Genomic DNA, 21,491 nt, shown 5'->3' with positions numbered 1-21,491 from the left:
AGAGATAATTTGCTACTACGAAGCTACAACAAAACTAAGGACTAGTCAAGGCTGTAAAGGGTGGGTTAGGAAAGGATTGTGACTCACAGTAGCAAATTCTGGAGTGAAATATTCCTCTTAATGAAGGCCTTCTCTACATTTCCTGCACAGGAAGACTCCAATTAAGATAAAGGCACAATTTGTATGTTATTCTAAACTGAAAGAGTTAATATTGCTTTAAAAATCCTGGACATTTTGAAATAGTTGACAGAGATGAAAGAAGTAACATGTAGAGGTAAATTTTCATCTTTGATGACCTGTCATGAAATGTGTTGAGTACCAGCTGCTGTGAATTAAATTTCAAAGATGTTTTTGACAGCATGTTCCAATTATATCCTTATTGAAAGGCTAGATTTTTGGTAGATTGACAAGTTTCCTTTTTATTTTTACCTTCTAATGAGCAAAACAATCTGTTACAGTATATTGATCCAGCTTATTTATTTCTGGATATTTAAAATATGGTCTGCTGTCCTTCCTTTCAGATACTTTTACCACTTGCAATACAGCAAAAACTCTAATTGCATTTGCAAAATCACAGGGGGAAAGGTTGATTTTAATTCTTTGAAAGGAAATTTTTTTTATATAAGAGCTATGGACTTGTTTTATGGAGGATAATTGTGTTCAAATACGTATTGACCAAACACTTTACTTAGACACACTGAGGGTCGTCAGATCCCTCAGGAAACATAATAGACCATCTAGTCTACTTAAATGTCATAGATTATGACTAATATTTAGATACCATCAACATCTGTTGGCCAGGTTCTGAGCAGCACATGAGGATCTGGTCCAGAATATTACTGCTGAAGAGTCATCCTATGACAGTGACAGTAACATATGCAGACTGTGGGAGCCACAACAATATCCGTTGCATCCATTTAGTTTGAAGTGGGATGCCATCAACAGAAGAGAACTTGGAATGCAGCAAAAGGATAGAAGACAGCAGGCACAAGCAGTAGCAGGGGAAATTTTGACTAGGGGAAAGAAATCTTTTCTAAAAGCAGGTTTAAGCACTGCCCAGAGAAGTGATAGAAGCACTGGCTTTGGAAGCTTTTAAAACTGCCTCAGACAAGGCTTGGTCAACCTGATCTAGCCTTGTAGTTAGCTCTACCTGGAGCAGGTGACTCTACAAGAAGAGTTTCCAGCGTAAATCCTTCTCTGAGTCTAAGATTTTTTAGAAAGAGGCTGTCAATGAAATAAACCACCTTCCCGGGCAGCATGGAGACCATTACAAACATCACACTGAAACTCCAGAATGCAAGCCTTTTATGGGAAAGAACTTCAGAAAGGCCAGAAAGGAGCTAGCATGGCTGAACAGTGGTATGGAAGAGACAAGTAAAAGGGAGAACAGCGATGGGGGACATTACTGTGGGGATCTGTTACAGACCACCTGACCAAGAAGAATCTGTGGATGAAGTGCTCTATAGGCAGATAGGAACAGCCTCACGCTCACAGGCCCTTGTTCTCATGGGGGACTTCAACCACCCTGACATCTGTTGGAGTGAAGGTACGGCCCGGCACAAGCAATCCAGGAGGTTCCTCGATTGTGTGGAAGACAACTTCCTTCTGCAAGTAATAGAGGAGCCGACAAGGAGAGGTGCCATGCTTGACCTCGTGCTCACCAACAGGGAAGGGCTGGTTGGAAATGTGACGCTCCAGGGCAGCCAAGATGGTCGAATTCGAGATCCTCGGGACAGTGAGAAGAGCGTGCAGCAAGCTCACTGCTCTGGACTTCAAGAGAGCAGACTTTGGCCTCTTCAGGAACCTGCTTAGTAAGGTTCCATGGGATACAGCCCTGGAGGGCAGGGGGACCCAAGACTGTTGGTTGTTATTCAAGGATCACTCCAAGCTCAGGAGTGTTGCATCCCAACTAGAAGGAAGTGCAGCAGGAGGGCCAGGAGACCTCCTTGGATGGATAAGGTGCTGCTCAGGAAAATTGAAAGGAAAAAAGAGGCTTCTAGAAGGTGGAAGCAGGGACAGATGGCCTGGGAAGAATACAGGGATGTTGGCCAGGAAGCTAGGGACCAGTCTTGGAAGGTGGACGCAGGGACTGCAAGAATGAAGACCCTAGGGCCACTGTAGGAGAGGATCTGGTTTGAGACCATCTTAAAAACTTAAACGTACACAAGTCCATGGGACCTGATGAAATCCATCCGTGTGTCCTGAAGGAGCTGGCGAATGAAGTTGCTAAGCCACTGGCCATCATATTTGAAAAATCATGGCAGTCAGGTGAAGTTCCCGATGACTGGAAAAAGGGAAATATAACCCCCATTTTCAAGAAGGGGAAAATGGATGACCTGGGGAATTACAGACCAGTCAGTCTCACCTCTGTGCCTGGCCAAATCTTGGAGCAGATTCTCCTGGAAGAAATGCTAAGGTACATGAAAAACAACAAAGTGCTTGGTGACAGCCAGCAGGGCTTCACTAAGGGGAAATCCTGCCTGACCAATTTGGTGGCCTTTTATGATGGGGCTACAGAACTGATGGACAGGGGCAGAGCAGTTGACGTCATCTACCTGGACTTGTGCAAAGCGTTCGACGCTGTCCCACATGACATCCTTGTCTCTAAATTGGAGAGACATCAATTTGATGGGTGGACCACTCGGTGGATAAAGAACTGGCTGGATGGCCGCACACAAAGAGTTGTGGTCAATGGCTCAATGTCTGGCTGGAGACCGGTAAGGAGTGGTGTCCCTCAGGGATCGGTGTTGGGACCGGTCTTCTTCAACATCTTTGTCGGTGATATGGACAGTGGGATTGAGTGCGCCCTCAGCAAGTTTGCTGATGACACCAAGCTGTGTGGTTCGGTTGATACGCTGGTCCTACACCTGGATCGGAGCAATCCCAGGCACAGCTACAGGATGGGCAGAGAAAAGAATCAGAGCAGCCCTGTGGAGAAGGACTTGGGGGTGTTGGTCGATGAGAAAATGAACATGAGCCGGCTTCAGTGTGTGCTCGCAGCCCAGAAAGCCAACTGTATCCTGGGCTGAATCAAGAGGAACGTGACCAGCAGGTCAAAGGAGGTGATCCTGCCCCTCTACTCTGCTCTCGTGAGACCTCACTTGGAGTATTGTGTGCAGTTCTGGTGTCCTCAACATAAAAAGGACATGGAACTGTTGGAACAAGTCCAGAGGAAGGCCACGAGGATGATCAGGGGACTGGAGCACCTCCCGTATGGAGACAGGCTGAGAAAGTTGGGGCTGTTGAGCCTGGAGAAGAGAAGGCTGCGTGGAGACCTCATAGCAGCCTTCCAGTATCTGAAGGGGGCCTACAAGGATGCTGGGGATGGACTCTTCATCAGGGACTGTAGTGACAGGACAAGGGGTAATGGGTTTAAACTTAAACAGGGGAAGTTTAGATTGGATCTAAGGAAGAAATTCTTTACTGTGAGGGTGGTGAGGCCCTGGAATGGGTTGCCCAGGGAAGTTGTGAGTGCTTCATCCCTGGTGGTGTTCAGTGCCAGGTTGGATGAAGCCTTGGGTGACATGGTTTAGTGTGGGGTGTCCCTGCCCATGGCAGAGGGGGTTGGAACCTGATGATCTTAAGGTCCTTTCCAACCCTAACTATTCTATGATTCTATGAACTTCTGTGATCCTTCAGAAATGAGGAAAATAGGAAGGATGGTGAATGCTGCTATAGTGAATGTAAAAGCATCCTAAGACTGGGTATTAATTTTTAAAAAGCACCAAAAGTAACAATAAATCCTTTTTGAATGATTCAGAAGATGGAAGGCAGAGAGAGAATCATCAGAAACAATAAGTGAAGTGGATACAGAAGAGACAGAGAAAGAAAATAACACAACTATAGAAAAACTACTTATCATCAATTTATTGTTTCTGTTCCATTTCCAGTTTGGCACAAGGAGTATCAAGAAATTGTACCATGATTCCAATTCAGGGATATAAAATTGTTCCGAAATATAAGATAGGAATGCCACAGCAGAAAAATTCCCAGAATAAAAATTCCTGAGATCAAAAGAAGGACACGGTCCTGAGATAACAAAATAAAAATGTGCCAGACTGTGATTAATGGTTATAATCTATGGAGTGCAGCTGATCTGGATAATTCAGCAATGGGGGTTGGGTCTCAAATGTGTTGATGTTAATTACATTCTATTTTCATTTAGCTTGTTTTTTGTGTTAATTTAATAGTGGCACAGGATATTGATGCTATTACAGCTAAAGCAGAATCCTAATCAGATGAATTTGATTATGGCCATAATATGAATTTCCACCTGTGAGAGCATTTGAATTTCCATTCTGTGAAACTCTCAAAAGCAGATTTCAAAAATATACCTCATATTACACATTAACATGTGTACATGCACACAGAACATCATTAATACTCCAAGACTTCACTACTTCACATTCTTGTCAGGAAATATTTCTACAGCAATTGTGTCCTTGCTTGTTTATACTGTAGTCTGTATGTTAAAAAGGGAATCACTCAGAAAAGTGATTCAAAAAAGAAACCTTTTTTCTTGTAAGCTTGTTAATGAAGGATTTACTTCACATTTTCAAAGATCAAAAGGTGGACAGAATAATGCAATCACTCCGTTAAGGTAGCAAAGAGTCTTGGGGAGCAGGAAGACCTAAATACTTGAAATAAATAAGAGGTAAATTCTGTATGCATAGTAAAAGCACATTTTTGTTTATTCCAATGGGATAACAGGTAGTCAAGATTCAAACTTCAGTAGTATTTATCATAGATTAGATTTACAGATAATTCTTAAAAGCATGCAGTATTTTCCATCTGCTTGTGCAATGAGACAGACGAGCATACGAACTTAAACATATGCCTTGTTGCTGGGAAATGCTAAACAAGTCCAGCTCCCATTTAAATTTAGGATGTTTGTTCAGAGGTTAAAAACTTTGTACTATGGACAAGGAGATGGCGAAGTTCAAGCTGATGCAAGAAAAAATTAGTATGGCTTCATCTAATACAATACCACCCCAATGTGTTAAAAATGGATTACCCGTATGTTAAAAAAGTATTGGGAATGGATAAACCAGATAATATCATTGCGATATGAACGAACTAGATATGCCTAATTATTTCTGACAGAAGCTTACTGTTGTTCAGCTTTAAATAGAATATAGTAACTTCCTTGAGTATGATACATGACTGTACCAGCAGTTATCCATCTTCCATTTACTGTTTTCAGCATTCAAAGATGAATACAGAAATCATAGAATCATAGAATCATAGAATAGTTAGGGTTGAAAAGGACCTTAAGATCATAAAGTTCCAACCCCTTGCCATGGGCAGGGACACCTCACACTAGACTATGTTGCCCAAGGCTCTGTCCAACCTGGCCTTGAACACTGCCAGGGATAGAGCCTTTACCACTTCTTTGGGCAATCTGTTCCAGTGCCTCACCACCCTCACAGTAAAGTAAAATCCCAGATTATATTTCCCTTTTTATTATTCATTATTATGTGTCTTTATTTTTCTTTTTGGGAAAAAAAAAATCAGTGTTATTTAGCTTTGGCATTTTCTCTCCCTAAAAAGTAATTCTGTTATTTTTGAAGAAGCAGAAGAGTGCACACAGACCCCTAAAAAAGGAGATAGGATATTGAAAGCTGTGCAGATCACTGCTTGAATGGAGTGCACTAAAAATCAGTTTGGTTAATTGAATCTACTGCTAGAAAGTAGCTCTAGGCCCCTTCCAATTAAAAAAAAAAAAAGCAGCTCTAGTCATATCTTATGCAAATTCTGTCAGATGTAAAACAAAATATGTCAGCTAATACTGCATCTCATTTGTAGAAAGCTATTCAGCACTGCAATCTAAATTTCTCTATTTTAATTACATCTTCTTTATCCTTTTTAATGCTTCTCCTTTTGTTTTCCTTTTTCCGTGTTAACATGTTTCAACTAATCACAGAATAAAGTCATTGCTTTTAAATACAATATATGGGCTGTTGATGCTTTATTTTGTTGTGTGTCTTTTCAGAAGTGAGATCATTTTAACTTCTTCCTTTTCAAATCTCTCCAGGATGCCAATACTTGGTAACAAGAACAGCCAAACAAAATAGCTCATATAGTGTTGTGTTGCTTAACAATCACTTAAAGAGTGCCTATTCTTTTTCTGGTGCCTGATGTGGTTCCTCTTCATGTGTAAAAGAAGACTTGGCGCATCACAATGCAAGCTTTCCAATTTATTACCGTTCCCTAGCCTCTTTCAGACTTTGTATTGCTGAGAGGATACCTGTGCAAAGTAAGTTTAACCTTCTCTTCTTGTTGTTGTATTAAATAGTGTTGCATAGGATTGCACACAAGTTTGGATGATAAAGGGACAACCAAGCAGGGCTAATTTTGAAGCTAAATTGGGTTGGTCAGATTCTGCTGGTGAGTTTGGAATATGTCAAAGGATGAACCTCTCCAGACAATCTCATTCCAGTCTACATTGGACTCCCTCTGAAGATTTTTATTCATTATGAAATGCTCCCTATCGCAATTCATGTTTGGTGGCCTTTCTGTGGGCACTCTGAGAAAAGCCTAGCTCCACACTCCGTGCCACCACAGCCGAAGACTGCATGAAGGGCCCCTCCTTCAGGTCTTCAGTTTAGAATAATATTGCAATAATTTAAGTGATGAAACAGTTTTTGCCTCTCAGAAGAGCACTCAGATAAACTGGCCACACAAAGGCATGTGCTGAGAAACAGAAAGAGGAATGTAAAATCCAATTCAAATGTATTTTTCAATACTTTTTTTATTTGGGGAAGTATATAAGTAGTTGTCATTTGTGTATCTTATATCATATATTCATCATTAGAATTCAGCATAGATATACAGGAAACAAGAGACTACCAATTTAGCAACTTTACTTGTAGTACTACTGTGTGTTGCAAACCACTGTTATACAGCTGTGAAAGCTTCCTGCCCCTTTTATTTAGTTCTCACCACTTTTCCACTCTCCAAAGCCCTCCTCTCTCTCACAAATATTTGGATATATGCCTTAAAATGAGAGAGCTTAATTGGTCTTCATCCCATGAGTAAAGTAATGAGCAGTGAAATGCTCTTTTAGAAAGAAAAAAAAAATGGTCTAGAAAAAAAACTGTAGAAAAATCTAGAAAATGCCCAGTACTGTCCTGAGATCAGGCTGTAATAACTCTGATTACCTTCCTTTCCATGAGAAAAAGTGTCAGTGTTCTCCGCTCATGGGAGAAGGAAAGCTCTGCTAAGAAGAAACTGCAAACCAGAGCTGGCCTTTGTGAAAGACTGAATTTTTCCACACAAAACTGGTATCAGCTCCAGCCAAAAATTATGTGACCCCAAGAGGACTACAGGAGCTGGCAGTATTTCTGCTTTTCCTTTTGTATTTTACATCACTCTGTTTACTGGGCCCCTCCAAACAGACTTTGCTTATAGCTTGCCAGTATGACCAGGCAAAGACCCTTCTAAAGATATTGCACACTCAGGGTATTGGGTTGCAGTCTTGACTGATTTATGTTGCTATTCACTAGTTTAGAAATGAAAGCTTAGGTGACCAGACTCTATTGCTGTAAGCATTTTGTGCTGATGAAACTGCATCCTTAAGCACACCACACAAACAAAATTGCACGTAGGAACAATATTGTTAAGAGCAATTTATAGGTTCGTAAGGGTGTATTGCAACTGACAATAAAGTGGAGAAGAGGCAGAATACCTACAGTGATTCTGTTTTTCTTTAACATGCTTCACTCTTCTGAGTATTTCATCAGAGAGGTGCTTACCTCCTTAGCACTGCTGGTGGAGCTCAGGGAAAAATAACCATCTACAGAGGCAACTTGGAAAGGACTCTTGGGGAGCCAAAATGTGAATTGCAGTTGTGTGTGAACAGCCACAATGCCGCATTGTAATTCCTATTCACCACTCAGTCAGGTAGCAGTCTTTAAAAGCTTTTTTAAGTAGGCAACTCTCATGTGGGGAAAGATTATAAGAACATTCTCTAAGCATCTGCTTTCTGCCACTGTTCTTATTGGCTCTTTCCCTAATTCATAACACCCAAGTACCATCCTCCCCCAGTCTTCCAAAAGGGAAAATATGCAGAGGAAAATAAGCCTGAGGAATAAAAGCCAACACATAAAACTAGCATGAGGGATATAAAATCAAAGCAAAGAAAGACAGAGTCAAAAAAGTAAAGCTGGACAAAAGGCAGGGGAGCTGTATACCCTTGTCCTAAAAAAACTTGCATTCTCTTGAGTTGGCTTTAATATTATTTATTAAGCTTTCCATCTGTTCGTAGAGACCAGTGAGTGCAGCTTTATTACAACACTACTAAAGATGCTTCTTCCCTCTTCCCACGAAATTGTCTATTAATGAATCAAAGAGGAATCATTGACTTCACAGATTCAAAGCACTGTACAAGTTCTAGCTAATGCATTTTCAAACATCCGTATGAATCACATATTTGTTAACTGTACCTGCTTCTAAAACTAGAGGTGTTAATGTTTTTCTAGGTCACAGGTAAAATGAGAAGAGGCAGAGAGTCTGTCATTCCTGGCAGGCTTTTAGCCGTCCAGAGCTCTACTGGTGGCACTCTGCGTTGCACAATCCTTGTGCTTTTTCAGGATCAGTGCTCATTCATTATCTTGCTTTAAGTAGTTCTGGTGTCTTGCCCAAGCAGCCATTCTTCTAGCTCTCTCAATCTCCTTCTGAACTGCCCCATTCTCATTAATATTGATTTGTTGTGGCAGCTTTTTGGATGGATAGTGGGTACAGCAATGGAGAGTAGAGAGATAGACTGTTCTGACTCAGTGAGCTGCCACAGCAAAAGATAAGCATCTACCTAGTTCTGCTGTGCTACAGATAGGAACATGTTTCAGACAAGTAATTTCAGTAATTAAATTGAACTTTTTATCTCTCTGAAAACAGTACCCAAAGGGTTTTCCTATGAAAAAACTAATAATGGTTTACTACTTTCCTTCTGGCAACAGCTCACTGTGTATCAGTAATTCACTTCTCTCGCAATGTATTGCAAGACAGAGGAATTCACCCAATTCACTGGGAAGATCCACAATGGTGTCCCATAGACATGAAGAGTGTAATGAGTCTTGGCAGTGCTAGGGACAACTAAGGAATGCCTTCAGTTGAGCACTGATGCAGTATTACCTTTGGGAGAATCTAGTCTGCATCCAGATATCTCATTTTGCCTAATATAGAATACCTCTGTGGACGTGTCAAGTGGAAGAATTTAATTACACTGAGATGAACTGCAATTATGGATATCTGTAGAGGGGAAGAGGAAACAAATCCTGCCTGATTTAGGTAAATCTATGCATCACTGTAGAAGACAGAGTCTGAAGCTACTTGTTTCTCCATCTCCTCTGCCCACACCTTCTTAAATACACTAGGGTATTCCCCTGTGTGATACTAGCAATATTATTTGTTTAGATATATGTTGAAGTCTTACTAAAATTTTCAAATGCCTGTTTGCCTGGTCCTTTTCACTAAACCTTCTATGACAGACAACGGATTTGTTGTCAAGACAAAAGTCATTCATTGAAAGTACCCAGTGGACAGTGAAAACCCTTGTTGTTTTGGTTGTTTTATCTTGTGCTGTTGATTTTAGTAAAGTCCAAGAAATGTTAAGGAGAAAGCTTCATTCTCCAAAGTAAAACACTTCATTCACAAAGTTAGGGCTTTTCTCTCTGATGGCAGATACAAAATTTGTCTGCTTCCCATCTGTATGTGTGTTTTGTATTGGATACTGCTCCAGGACTTCTAAATTGTTTCATGGTTCTAGTGAAGGAGATATGCAATAAAGGCCCATTTCAATGGCAATAAAAATAGCTTCTAATGTGGAACAACATATTACAAATCAAGACATCTGTTCACATTATTATGAGAGTCTCAGTCCAATTACATTCACTATAAATTATGGAAGAACAATTGCAATAAAAATGTGCACATTTAGCTCAAGGCTAAATTGAAGATCAGGCTTTTGTTCATTCTGAATTCTGAAAGAATTTTCTAAGATATCAAAATCCAGACTTACTGCAAAAACATACATAAAAAATTCTATTCAAAAGCAGGCTTAAATACAACTTTGCCAATATATTTAAAACTTGTTTGGCCACAGAAAACAGTAAATATATCTAGGGTTTAAACACTATCTTTGAACAAGGAACTGGGCCACATCACACTGTCCTAGACAGATAATTTTGCAGAATAATATTTATCCACTTATAAAATTTGTACTTGATTGACGTAGAATTCAGGAAGTTTCAATGCAAAACCATCATTTTATGCAGCCATATCACTGGTGAATTTAACCTACTGATTAAAAAAAAATGATTTCTATGAAGTCTGTACTCATCAAAGCAATGAAGGATTGTATTTTTCTGCAGGCATTAGTTAGCAGGATTGTAGATTTACAGAATTTTATAGGTTGGAAGGGACCAATGAAGATTATCTGGTCCAAACTCCATCTTGAAACAAAGCCAACTTCATTGGCCTCATTCTGGCTTATTCAGTTTCATTATTCTTTGACCTTCTTCATCACAGGGGTGCTGATGACTCAACGTGTTGCCTATGAGGTTATCCAGGTCCTTTTTGACAGCAAATGACATCAACAAATGGGAACTGGTTAATGCTGGCATTATCCCAAAGAAAAGATTTAGTAAACAAGAGGAGTATGAGATGGATCCACTATTAAACACATTCAAGCAATTTAGTTTGAGCTCATCAAACCAGAGTGCTCTTGATTTACTTCACCTTACTGTTACAATAACTTGAATGTGCCACAAACTATTAATATCTCAGAGGTTCATCTTACCTCCATAATAAAACTTTTCTAGAAATTAACCATCATTTTCTTACTTTTAATACAATAAACTATGATTGTTCAAGTGTTAGAACCTGAAATTTAGTCCATATCTACCGTGCAAATGAAACCTACACTTGTTGACTGCCTCCAGCGACTCTCTTGAGTTGACCACTGGAAGCTATCAAGCTGCTCTAATATTTTAGTGTGTGAGCACTTCTCTTCACCTTCTTTGATGCATTTATAGATTACTTTCCTGTGTGCTGCAATTAAGCACATGGAGTCTACGGACAGAAATCCTGTTATCTGTTTTTCCTAACTCCTGGTAAGACCCCATATCTCACATGCTTTTTCTTGATTGTTGATAGAAAACCACAGTGTGCAAAGACAAGTGGTTTGCATTCTGATTTACAGCTGGGATAAAGTGACTGACAGGAACTTGAAAGACACTTGAAGTCTCTAAGCATCAAGCAACAAAATGAGAACAGCAGTGGTTAGACTGAAAGGTAGGACATAGATGAAAAACAGCAGTTCATACTCCAGTTAACCCTAAGCCTCCATGAAGAGAGTATCTGGATTTCAGTAGTCTGTAAGGACGTTCCTTCTTGTTTCAGAAAACTCAGTCTGAACCTTTCAGTTCCCAGGAACACTACAAAGACCTCAGCCTTCCTGCAAAGAATAAAAGGTAGTCACGGACCTCGGACTTGAGTGTATCAGGGCAGGTTAGCTAGTTCTCCAACACTATATCAGCTTGGCATGTCTATTTCCTTGATTCAGTGTTGCAGGTACAGTGAATGTTTGGGGTAATTTTCATTCAGTAAATGAAAATTAAGTTAATAAAACATAACCACGTAGCTGGTGTGAGAATAAATGTTATTCCGATCTGTAATTCTGTGATGAAAACAACTGTTAAAAAAAAAAATCCCAAAACTAAAAGACATCACTAAAATCATATTGTTCTTCAAATCTAGTACCAGAATTGTAGTCTAGTATTGAATCTAGTACCACTGGGGTTCTGTCTTCCAAACTAATCTTATTTTCTTCTCCCTTATCTAAATTTGCTGCTGAAGAGCTAATGCTCAGACAGCAAAATAGGGAACTGGGACTTCTACAGGTATTCAGAAATTGTTTATAAACATACCCATGGAATACAGCTTTTACCATAATAGTTATCTTGGACTGTGATGGCTACTTGAACTTTTTTTCTTAGATTTTTTTTGCTAAGTTTTTCCACTCCTTCATTTTTAACGCAGAAAACCAAGCAATTTTACTCCATCTTTCTATTGCTTTGGTCTATTGCAGCAATCACTGCTTGTCTTTCACAACGTTTTATCATATTTTTTTCTTTTCTTGGCTGGCCCTCGTTGTGTGTCATTCTCTCCGAAGTGCTGAGTCTCTTAGAACTCATTAGCTTTCTCCTTGGCTGCAAACCTCTTCTGGCTTTCTTTACATGCCCTGGCCTCTGAGCTCCTCTTAGAATATATATACTTTGGTGACGGGGTATCACATTGGCCAGATCCTTGGGATAGCTCTGCTTGCACCTTTCCTAAAATAAACCTACCAAAAATATCCACAGGTCTTTCAATCTCTAAAGTTAGGTCTTGCGAGAACACAAACTGGAACCCAATAATTGTGCTGACATTGAAGGTTCAGCTGGTTTAGATAAGATAATTCAGAACAACTGTTTTGTAAGCAACTTTCCTCCGTTGATTGTCCAAGCAAATTTATGCCAGAAACTACAGCTATAGCAAGCAGCACCCTGTGCTCCTGGATCTGTAAGAAAACCTGATCTGCCAGACTCTTCCCGTGACACCCTGGCTCTGCCCACCCTAATGGGAGCCCCAGGACCTTTCTCTACCTCAGTGCTCACAGAAGATACTGGCAGCCCTTTCCCACCAGGGCTCCACCTGCAGCAGAGTGACAGCTGCCAGAACAAAGCAGATAGGCACTCTCTCAGCCTCCCTGCCTGCCTGCTATCCTGCCTCAGCCTTTTCCACACAAGTACCCACAGAGCAAACAGGGAGCCAGAAGGAAGTGATATTGACTGCCACGGTCTGCTTTCCCAGACATTTAACTCTCCCATGGGCAAGGGTCACATTTTTCTATATGCCTGATGAAAGGCCTCATACATGTTATTCAGAGGAGACAATTTTACATCTAAACAGATGACTTAGGGGAGAGGGTTGGCCAGCTGCTTCCAGGCTCCAGTCTCAGGGGAACAATGAAATTTGGCTGCTGCCCCTGAGCCATGCCAGGGACTGTGCTGACGATTTAGGGGTACAGATGACTATGGGTCAGTGCTTGAGTATGTGCATGGGCTCCAGTTTATTTGCAGATATAGAGGTAGTAACAGACTCTTTCTGGCAATAACAATATATAAATACATAATGGTCTCCTTATTTGTCGCTCTGCCTATGCCAGGAAATTAAACAGCAACAGGACACAAGCCTGAATGAAAGTAAATGGCAACAAAGCTCACTGGATATATGCTTTGCAGAGAATAACGAGCCTCTGTGGGACAAAGAAGGAAGGATATTGTAGTTCTCTATCTCTATCACAGGTAGACCTCAAAGAACTTCTCTCAGTTGTTGTCTTTAGTGATGTACCCCACAAACAGGTTATTGGTAAGAAAATCACCAGGAAATCTGTGCTGCCTGCTCTGGGCCAGGAGTGCTCATAAAGAGTGGGAGAATGGCTGCAATCACACTTACTTGCTGAGGCAGCCTGTCAGGGGCTGATGAATGCAGTCAGGGCCTTATCAGCCCCTGACCCAGCACTGGCTGGAGTGCTTGTGGGATGTAAACCTGGGCTGCTTTTTTTGTGGTGTCTTTCACCATGATGCCAGGACACAACATACACAGAGAGGAATTTAAAACTGCTGCCACCCCTGGATCATGCAAGCAGCTGGTACAGAGACTAAATTGGTGCTTTCTGACTCCAAGCAAGAACGTCAGAAAGAGAGACCATTCTGAACAACTTTCAGATAAGTTTTTCAACTGAGTTATGTGCATGTCTGGATTATCCCTTTTAGGAAGGTGGGACAGAAATACCTAGATTTTCAGTTTTACCTTAGTCCACTTGCTCTCAGCTGCGTGGGACCAGCCTTTCTTAGTTCCAATTATACAACCCACGACGAGGCAGACAGGTGAAATGAATGTAGAAGGACAACGTTGTGGGTGAAATCTACGACATTTAAGCAGTTCCAGCAATATGAGAACAAGCAAGTATTTCATATAAAGACTGCAGATTGACCTATATCAAATGAAAACTGTATGCAGAGGTTTTACAGAATCTTGCTGTGATGCACAGAAAGCCTTAGTCACAGCTGCCAGTGCCCATAACTCTCAGTTACACTGATGAAAGCGTGATTTGCTTATCAAACTGAGAGCAGAACCTTTAGTTCTTATAATCAATCCTAATTACTGATGGTCAAGTGTTTCGTCCTTCTTCAAACATTTAATTTTTGCTTCCTCTTGTTCACTTTAAATTTGGTTTGCAAAACACAGGATGTGTCTGAATATGCTTTTATATTAACTCATAAAATCACACAACTATTGAGGCTGGAAGGGACCACTGGAGGTCATCTAGTCCAACTCTCCCCGTGGAAAAACGGTAAACTGGAGCAGGTTGCTCAGAGCCCGATCAGCCAGATTTCATTATCTCCAAGGCTGGAGACTGTACAATCTCCCTGGGCAACCTGTCTCACCATCTTCGCAGAAAAATGTTTTTCTCGCATTTAAGTGGAATTTTCCATATTTTAATTTGTGCCAATTGTCTCTTGTCCTGTTACTGGATGCCACTCAGAAAAGCACAGTCTTCTTTACTCCCTCCTATCCAGTATTTGTACACACTGATAAGATCCCCCTGAACCTTCTCTTCCCTGGGCTGGACAGCCCCAGCTTTCTCAGCCTTTCCTGATGCTGAAAATGTTCCAGTTCTTTCATCATCTTTGTGGCATTCTGCTGGACTTGCTCCAGTAAGTCCGAACCTTTTTTATACTAGGGAGCCCAAAGCTGGACACAGCAGTGCAGACGTGTCTCACCAGTACTGAGCAGAGAGAAAGGACCATCTCAATAAACCTGCTGGTAATACTACTCCTAATGCAGCCCAGTATGCTGTTGGCCTTAGCAGGGCCCATCACCTCCACACTGGGACAAATTTGAGCTCTCCTGAACCGTATTCATCACGGTTCATGTTATCTAATGTTTTGAAGGCAAAGATTTGTCCATTCACAGCAATGCTCCTTCTGCAGTCTGCTCTACTCATTGAAAATTCCTTACAAGTTTCAGCTACCATGAAGAAGGGCTGTAAACAACATATGATGTGAATATTTTCACAGCAACACACCTCACCTTCCAGAAAAACAGTTTATCTGACAGCTAAATTTACTTTACATTTTCCGCTGCTAATGATGGCAGTTGCAAATCTGTATCATATTCATTGTTGTGACATACAAAGCAGTCAACACATCAATTTGGCAAAAGCAGTCTCATGAAATATATAGAATATGCATATACTTTGCTGATTATTACTAAGGAAGTCCCCCGCTCACAAAGAGGTTTTTTCTTATTATCATTATTATGATGATGGTAAGATTAGCTTGTGCAGTACTCTATGTCACTGTTGCATTTCTCTTGAGCATTCCTAATGATGCAATCAGATATGTGCAGTTCAGGCAGAGGATTTTTTTATATGACATTTCTTACAATGAGGAGTACAATCATGACAAAATTTTGGAGATAAATTGTTATCCTCACTGAAAAAGTAGTGGAACTAATGGAAGAAAAGACTGGTTCACACAGGTGCATCTTGACCTGCAAAACATTCTGTACATCTTCCATTCTCAAATTACAGAAACAAATTTAAGAGTGTATTAGCACACAAGAGATAGAAACAAAGCGACGTGAAAACTGGAGAATCAAAAGATACCAGGAAGCAAAAAGCACTTACTGATTATTTCTTTTTTCTTGTTCTGCCTAGGTGTTGCAGTCTGTTTAAGCTAGTTAGAGCTTCCTGCACTAACCCAAACAGCACATGCTTAAAAGAGGACTCAAATGGCTTTGCCCTATTGGGTACATTTGCACTATCACCAAGAAATAGTGACATATTCATGTTAGTTGTAAACAAGACAACTCACCTAAAAAGTAAGGTCAGATAACTGGATACATTGGTACAAAAAAGAGTTCTTGAAACTGCTGTAGGGACCCGCTGCTGACACCAGATTCAAGTGATTTATATTTGCATCTGGCCTGAGTGCAGACAAGTGCTGGGAGAAGGGGATGCATGTTTATATTAGCTTTTAAAAGTAACAAGTATTTGGACAGATTAGACATGGTTCTGACTCAATGCTTCCTCACACTTAAAAAGTTGTGGGTTTTTACTCTTGTCCTGGGACCAAAAACCTCCACTGTACTCCATTCAGAGAGTGTGGATACTTCAGGATAGACAAACCCTTATGTATCACATGTCTGCATGGGGCTCAGCTCTTCTGTTTGTTGGGGTTTTTTTTCTGTAATCTATTTGCAGTTCCTCTAAAGCCTTCATGTTCATTATTCTATTTCTTCAGGTTGTCATAATTGATCTCTTAAATTCTTTTCCTGGCTAAGGTTTCGCTTTGGCATTTAATCACGTTGGTCCAGACTTCGGGTTTCATTTTTACTTTGTTACTAAACAGTAGTATGATCTGATCAACAGATCAGTTTATGAAAATGGCTGTGGTAGATTGGAGTCCATTCTGCTCTCAAGTTTGTGAGACTCTTTCATACAGAAAACATTTTTGCAGTGGCTAAGATTAAAAAACTGTGTAAATGTCCCAGGATCCCTTCTGTGAAAATAAACCAAGACAAAAATCCTAGAAGGCTAAATGGAGATTTTATACAGCTTTGGCATTAGCTGAATTATTATGGGTATGCTATAAATCCCTGAAATCACAGAGATTAGGATGAAGATGGTGGCTTATTCCCAGCAACATGGACAGAGTGGAATACTGTATCATTTAATGATTTTGATCTACTACAATGAAGTACCTTATTTCATGCAGATTCATCAAAATCAGTGTCTAACACACAGAGATTCTTCATCTCACTTTGCTGCTCCACAATACTTGTCCTCAACTTCATCATTATGCAAGACAATGTATGAAAAAGAAATAAATGGATTGCGATCTAAATATTGTTTGAAGTGACAAAATCTTTTTTATTCTCTTTGTCTGAAGAAACTCACTGTGTATTGGGTGGTTACCTTTTTCCTTCTGCTTTAGTTGGCTGCTTGATTAAGATCCTATTTTACAATGCTGAATAATGCATATTGATTAACAGCTTTCACAAAAACTGCAAGAGTAAGATTGGCATCTGGTGGACTTGACATATGCATGAGCTACTCACAATGATTTTCTGTCAGGCAATTCAGTCCCAGAAAGGAAGACTGCATGACTAATGAGTTTTGCACCTCCTCTTCATGTGCTCATCTGCTTTCCCATTGATGTGATTTATTAGGCACTTATATGAGTCATGGTTAGCACACTGAAGTGGGAGTGGTTGGTGGCTGCCATTATAATAACCATAAAGCAAATAAAACAGAAATCAGGAAAGTGGGAAATGATGTCTAAGAAGTAGAGGACACCTGCTTTCCATTTATGCCTGCACTAAATACTTGAATTTGATTCAATAGCTACAATCAGAGTTTGCTTCTGTATTTACACTCAACTATTTTTACAAACCAGCATTCTTGCATCATTGCTGGATTTTTGAAGAGCAGAGTTCATGCATCTCTACTAAATGAAAACTTTCATAAAGACTCATTATGATGAACAGAGTAGTTTGTGTGACATCTTCACTTTAGTAAAACTTTTGACACTCACATGACCATCTGACAAACACAACAGAAAGTATTTCTAGGTTGTCACAGAGAGGCACTTCTGGGGCCTCCACACATCTAACCAAGTAGAAGTTAGGGCTCAAAATAAACTTTATGTGTTTGAGACATAGTTGAGCCATGAAGAGACACTTTGAACTGAGGACCAAAAGTCTTTGGGAAAGCAGTCATAAAAGTCTTTGGGAAAACAGTCAGAAAACTGCTCCTGTCTTCAAGGGTCAATAGGGAGCTGTTTAGTTTGTTCTTTGGAAGTGTATCAGTACAAGTGCAGTACATCACAGGTTTTTTTCTGCTTAGTCCATTGGTATTTGAAACGAACAGGAACACTGTGTTTCATGCAAATAAAACAGACTAGGGAAGAGACACTCCAGTGAGGAACACAGATTTGAGCTAGCTCAAGGCAAATAGTAGTGATGTAATTATACATAGGATTTATCCTGACAAGAATATAGAAGTAGGGTTGTCTAAGGTTGTTTAAGTGCAAGTCAGTAAGACAAGTCATGAATTTCTATTAGCATCCCAAAAGCTTTATTGCTAGAAACCCAGAAAGCTGAAGAATGCTTGTATGCATGTCATAAAAGATGGCATAATAAAGTGAATGTGTTCAGCAAGTTGTTAGGTATTTCTGTAAAAGGAGATATTTTGCTGACTGTGACAAATGTCTAGCACTTCAACACTGAGCTAATCATTAAGGAGGACAGAAACATGAAGTCCAATAAGAAGTGCAAAATACTGAATCGGCATTGGAACTGACTGCATGAACAGCAGTCCTGCTGAAGAGGACCTGGAGATAACAGGAGATGGCAGGCTGAATATAAGCTGACAGTGCAGTTTTATTGAAAATAAAGCAGATTATGTACTATGCCACATTAAGATCATAGCGAGCAAACTGAGGGAAGTTATGTTTCCTTTACTTGGTATTACGGATGAATCCCCATCTGTATGCAGATATGGGCCCCTAAGTTTAAAAGGGCTATGGAGAAACTGGAGAGGGTCCAGCAGAGAACAGCCAAGATGGTCTGGGACCATATGAGAAGAGCCAGACTTTGTTCACCTAGTGAAGAGGTGATCTAATATCAGCCTACAGCTATATAAATGGCAGTTAAAAGCTGACATACCACACTCCTCTTTGCGGAAGCTGCTGATAAAACAAGCAGTGATTGACTCGTGTTGTAGCCTGGGAAGCTTCAGGTGAACATTAGTAAAAGACATGTTCATCAGGAGGGTAGTGCAGCACTGAAACAGGTTATTCATAGAGCAACTGGAACCTCTGATTTTAAGAGGTTTACAAGACTTCATTACGTAAGACCATGTCTGACCTAACCTGGCATACCCACAGTCCTGCTTCAAGCAGGAGGTTGGAATACAGACCACAAGAGGTCCCTTTCAAACAACATTTTTACAGGTTTTGGATGGTTTTCCTATTCAAGCTGCCCCACATGACCTTGTAAGCATTCTGAAAACAGGTAGAAAGACTGAAGCCATATCAACACCACACAACTGAAAAGGCTATCTTAGAACTGAAGTCAAGGATCTGTAGAGGTTGCTTGCAAAGGTACCAAAAGAGAAGAGAGAAAATAATTTAGAACTCTGAGACAAGGCAATCTGACACAAACAGAGCTGAAAAAAACTGTTGAGAGGAAAGAGCATCTTAAGCCACTTTTTAAAGGATAAGAAGGTGAGCTGGTGTATAACAGTACTAAAGTAAAAAGCTACATTTCTAACACCATTTGCACACAGTATTCACTACAGTATAACAATAAACAATCACACTCAAAGAAGAAACAAAGGTCCTGGAGAAGAAAAGTAACTTCCTCTCTCTTCCTCAAAGACCTATAAAGCCCCAAGCCTTTCTTTGCTTGTGAAAGTCTGGCAAAGAGAGAGGAGATTAAAGACTTGAGTTATTGGAGGCACATATTTCAACTACCAGAAGCTCAACAAGGCAGACCGCATCGTTTTTCTTCCAAGCTTTGGTGAAGTACTTTCCACTTGTTAAAGGTAATAAATTAGAAGTAGAGGAATGGCTTAGGGTTCATCAATTTTCTAGAGGTAAACTTGGTGTTTAAAAAGCCAATGTAGCCATTGGTTTGAAAGCAGTTTTACTTGAAACCTGTTTCAGTTTATGCCTACATTATGTATGCACAAACTGTGTATAGACCACCATGCCAAAGTTCTGTGTGTAGAAACTAATAATTTCTTGTAAGATAGAGCTTAAATGCTGTACCTAACATGATTTCAGAAGTGGAGGAAAGCGAGCCAAGCATTTTTGACAGTAGCACAGCTGTTTACTGATATAAATCAACCAAGACACACTGTCTAAGTGGCGAAAGAAATCTATCTGCAATTATCCGAGACAAGACCGGCACAACACAGTCTTCGTGGTTCACTGGTTGAGTCAATTGTTTGATGCATTTGAATGGTACTTGATTAACTGAAACTGCTGATCTATGGATTATATTTAAATTTTTACTTTTTTAATTTGGTTACTGGGCTCATTGATGCATTGCCATTTTAGTTAAATCATAGTAACTTAGCTTAGCGTTAGTTAAGTATGATCAGTTAAGCAAATACTGTTCTGTTCAACACAGGAGAGTTGCATGGAACTAACACTGAGTCCTTAAGTAACCTTAGACAAGAAATTTGCAAGTCACTTGTCTCTGTACAGGTTCATTTCCTCTCAGCAGCAATTCAAAAAGAATTAATCCACTGCAGAATTAGCTCTTTCTGAAGTGCAAATCTTCTTCAGCAGAACAGCAGAATAAGCAGTTTTATTGGTCAAGCAATTGGGGATGACTTCTGCTTGGAAATGCTTGGAGAATTTTTAAAGTGTGAAAGTTATAACAACTTGCAACCACAGTACAGAAAGAGATCCAAGAAAACAGGAACCTGAACTGTATGGGAAGAAGCCAATGATATCTTATGACTTTTATCATTATGTTTTTAGTTATAACCTTCTCAGCTGCTGCCTCTGTTCCACTTCTGTTATTACAAATTTGAAGTTCTTAATATTCTTTGCATTTACATTTTCTCCATATTTCTGAATCATGACATTCTCTTGAAATAAAAAGATGGAGTCTCACAGCCCAATATCCTGCACTGTTGCAGTCAATCTTACGGCTTTGATAATCTTTTGAAAACATAGTTAACACCCTTTAAAAAAAAATAAAAAAAAGAGTCGTTTTCTTGCCTTGGAATGTAAAAAGCACAGAAATTGTAAAGACAAGGACCTCTCTGAAGAAGCAGCAAAACGGCAGCAAACAACAACAGAAAAAAAAAACACACTGAGAAGTATTCCAGCCTTCTTCAAGAACAGTAGATAGAAAATTTCCCTCATAATTCAGTACTCAGCCTCATTCCTTCTTCTGCTTGAAGGTGCAAGAATCAGGGAGTAGATGAACCCTGAGCTCCCTTCCAGTTCAGTACTCTAAGATTCTATGTAGCTTCTTGTCTGCTCAGAAAGTTTCCTAATCATTAGGCCTCAGGCTGTTTGGGACATAGCATCTAGGAGACAGTGACCAGGAGGAAAGGTTTGCATTAGAAGTGCCACCTCCCATCTTTGCCTTCTGGAAACGTGCACTGTTTAAAGTGGAACTGCAGACTGCTTGGAAGGCAGATGGAAGAGAGCACACTGACACATGCTCTTCCTAGCTCTGGTTGCTGCATGCAGAGACATAAGGGCCCCTGTGACCCATGCCAATACCCCAGCTGCTACACACAGACCCCCATGCATACACAGAGAGAGTAAGGAGCCCTGCATCCAGGAAAAGAGTAAGAAATGGAGTTTAATGGGAAGACAGGACAGACCACACTGGTCAGGCAGCAGGCATGGCTT

Source organism: Psittacula echo, assembly GCF_963264785.1.
Source record: "Psittacula echo genome assembly, chromosome: 2".
Taxonomy (NCBI): Eukaryota; Metazoa; Chordata; class Aves; order Psittaciformes; family Psittacidae; genus Psittacula; species Psittacula echo.
The sequence above is the reverse complement of the archived record's forward strand: the minus strand, read 5'-3'. Positions refer to the sequence as shown.